A 3,140-nucleotide genomic window follows, 5' to 3' on the forward strand; every position below is an offset into this window, starting at 1 on the left:
CTCGATCAATTATAGATGAGTAATATAGCTACATGAATGCATTTAGATTGTAAATAGCAATCATATTGATTTAGGACTTCTTTAAGGTGACTTTGCTGGACTTTTTGAAATACTCTTGGTTGGACTTTTTGAAGGATTCTTGGCTGGAGTCTTCTCAGAAGTCTTGGCTTCAGGTTTTTCTGGAGTCTTGTCTGTATTCTTAAAGAAAGTGTGCAAGGAAGTTTGGACAGATGTTCTCCAGGGAGATAAGCAATGCAGTGAATTTGTTCACTAGTTTGGCATTGCATCAGATCAAGCATTGTAAAGTTGAATCTGACATCATAAAGTTGAAACAGGTTGTCAATTTATAAACGTTGTAAGTGCGAAATGTTGTAACACAAAGCGTTGTAAGTCGAGGAATGCCTGTATTCACAAAAAAATGTTCCTTCAGGGTACCACCTCAGTAGGTTTAAATAATTGTATACACATCAAGGTGACTGCAACAAATTATACAAGATGAGGAACTAACCTTTAGGTTAGGTGGATTTCAGGTACTGGTAATAGCCTTTAATCTGTATGTAAAACATTTGGTACAGTTGGCATAGAATTTTTCAGTTAAGTACTTATAAGCTTGTTTTTGTTTTTTGGGTTTTTTTACTAACTTGAACTTATAGTTATCAGCTATATGGATCAAATCTCTTTCTTTCTTCCAAACGTTATTTACATGACCACTGGAGTGTTTGCTGTTCTTTTATAGTGATAAAATTAACTTTGCTTACAAAGATTATACTGGATAATTTTTTCCTTTTCCTTTTTATGATTATAAAGGCAGAATAGAATTCCTCATCTTAAAGCATGAAGGTGAAGATTTTTATGGGAATGCTAGTTAGTACTGGTTACTCCTTATTTAACCTAACTAGACCTTAACTCATGATAAAACTTTCTGTATTATCACCCAAAGAATGATTAGCTACTATGTATGTTTGACTTAAGAAAACGTAAGATTTGTGAGTTAGGATCTTGGACATATATTTCCAAATTGTATGCAAATACACAAGTGCTGTTCTGCATATAAGAGTAGCATAGAGTTAACATAATAGTTATTGCATAATGAACTATGTAGGCATGAAAAACAGCCATTTACAAGGACAGATTTTTTTGTACATACCTCTCACCTTTATGAAAAGCTGTTTTAGCATGATCAAACTGACTGCAGAAGTGCCAGGTTCTTCAGTTACAGAATTTCATAATTTTAACCAGACTGTCCAGGTTAAAACCTGCAGATACCAACTTCACAGACCTTCCTCAGGGATACTTGCTTGAGCGTTTACTGCCTAAATTGAAAATATCCAAAGCTTGAAAAATAAAGTGTAAGTATGTTTCCAAACATCTGAAAGCTGTCCTGATTACAGATGTGCAATGCTTGGCATTTTATTTTAGCAGTGGTTTGTTTGCAAACACTTGCTTTACTTTTAATTTGCAGGTGTTCACAAATCTTGAGGTTCATTTGAGATTCTGAATTAAACTAAGTCAAGAATTCAAAAGAAAATGCATAAAAAGCAAGTTTTGTAGGACTTTATAAAAAAATCATATATTTTCAGTGGAAAGTTTCATTAAGCTCAAAAAGCCTTACATTGAACCTGGGTTGACAACTGAGTTAATTACAAAACATGAAACCAAATGTGTTTCATGAAAGCATAATTTTTTAAGGTTTTGCTGAACTTTAGATCTGCAAATAAATCACTCACTCAGAAAGCAATAATAATTCTTAATACCCTCTTAACTGCTACACATTACTAGCATTCATAAGGATTAAGTAGTTTCTGATAATGCAATATTTTATAAGTATTGTGACACATGTTAAAACAGTAATAGTGAGTTTACAAAACATTTTCTAAGATTACAAAACAATTTTAACGTTATTAAAAATGTTGAAAGAGAATGTTAACAACAACAAAATTGGCATGTAATTTCACCTCTAGCATATAATATATACCAGTATCATATAATAGTTAATTATAACACAGTGAGACGTGGAAAGGCAACAGGTAAATCTATTGCTAATAGTTTCCACCTTTCTTCATGACAAGGGAAATAACATTTCTTTAAGAATGTTAGGTCATGTAAGCTGGAGAAAGCTCTGAGGCAATTATGTGCCTCATTACCATCTGGTCATTTACTTTCTGATGGCTGTGACAGCTTGGGCTGGACTGAAAGAACAGTGCCTCCTGCACAAAAAGCAAGACAGTGACTAGGGCAAGACTGGGTTGTGGCAACAGGTCTGCCACAAAGAAAATCAAAGTCTACTAATAGCTGCAACCCATTAGGCATAGATAAAGAGGAGCTTGTGGTACCTAGTACCAGAGCCATGCCATAACAGTTGTGATAACAGTCCTCAACCTTCTACCACTAACAAGCCTAAAAAATAAAAGTAATGGTTAAAATTATTGGCAGATACCTGACAAACTCAATACTTGTGTATTACAAGACTCAGAGAGCAGACAGAAAAGCCAAATGGCCTAGGGAGAAACCTACAAACTACATACACATCTCAATTGAGCTAAGTGTCACTAAAGGAAACAAAAGAGCTAAAATATCCACTTTGAAGTAAAGCCTGTAAGACAGGAGGAGCCAAAGTGCACTGACAGCATGACTGTAAATATATCCTGGTTAACACATTACCCCTTTGATTAAGGCATATTTCCCAGAGCAAACATCCAATATCTGTCTAAATGTTTACAAATGTCTAAATGTTTACTATGCTAAAGCAGTCTATGTGACTGCATCTAACCTACCTACTTCACACCTGTTGTCACCAGTCCTCTCTGATCCTCACTTCCTCACATTCACATTTGTTAGTTAAGGCATAGTTCTCAAAATAGGCAGTTCATCTCTAAATAATTATTATAGTAAACCAGTGTATTCTCCTGCAACTCATATCTATTGTATCCAATGGCCTCTGATCTTCCCTATCTCCATAAGCCGTTTGATGCAGCTATTTATTAAGCCCCATTGTTAAAATAACTCCTGAAAGAGAATATTCTGTGATCAACTTCCTAAAGGTACCTCATTCAGTCAATACCCATCCCGTTTGATTCCAAACTGATCAAAAGCTTGCAAACTTCACAAACACACTAATGAGATACAGTGGTAATATGTTA

At 34.7% G+C, this 3,140-nt stretch overlaps 1 long non-coding RNA gene across 1 annotated transcript in view; it reads left to right on the top strand.

The window, feature by feature from the left end:
- The first annotated feature begins 177 nt into the window (after nucleotides 1-177).
- LOC109290119 overlaps nucleotides 178-3,140 on the top strand; it is a 10,072-nt gene continuing 7,109 nt past the window's right edge. The window contains exons 1-2 of the long non-coding RNA XR_002095530.1: nucleotides 178-404; nucleotides 531-536. This is a non-coding gene — a long non-coding RNA (uncharacterized LOC109290119). The remainder of the gene's footprint in view (nucleotides 405-530; nucleotides 537-3,140) is intronic.

This window comes from Gavialis gangeticus, unplaced genomic scaffold, assembly GCF_001723915.1.
Source record: "Gavialis gangeticus isolate Ggan-Ray unplaced genomic scaffold, GavGan_comp1, whole genome shotgun sequence".
Taxonomy (NCBI): domain Eukaryota; kingdom Metazoa; phylum Chordata; order Crocodylia; family Gavialidae; genus Gavialis; species Gavialis gangeticus.